Consider the following 440-nt stretch of genomic DNA (forward strand, 5'->3'; position numbering starts at 1 on the left):
TATGGTAAGTGCTACTAAATTGTAATACAACTAATCATGAGGCAATAATTTTATATGAAAAAGTAATATATTTTCATCATATATTCTGATCATAGTTGATTCTAACTAATTTTGTAAAAAAATCATATAATTATAAAAGAAAATGCATATTTAACATAATTATTATTAGTTAAGACAAGTATCATCTTGAGAACTAACTATTTGAATTCTTATAACAAAAAATTACCATTTCATAACAAAAAGCTATTTTGTTAATTATTTAAATATAAATTATTATTTCATATTGTGGTAAAAAATAATTAAGATTCATTTCTATTAGAGGAAAACTATTATGATTTAATATTATTTTGTTTAATGTTATTACATATTGTGGTAAAAATCAATTAACATTCATTTCTATTAGATGAAAACTATTATGATTGTTCAATTATTTCATATTA

Source organism: Capsicum annuum, chromosome 9, assembly GCF_002878395.1.
Source record: "Capsicum annuum cultivar UCD-10X-F1 chromosome 9, UCD10Xv1.1, whole genome shotgun sequence".
In the NCBI taxonomy this organism is placed as follows: Eukaryota; Viridiplantae; Streptophyta; class Magnoliopsida; order Solanales; family Solanaceae; genus Capsicum; species Capsicum annuum.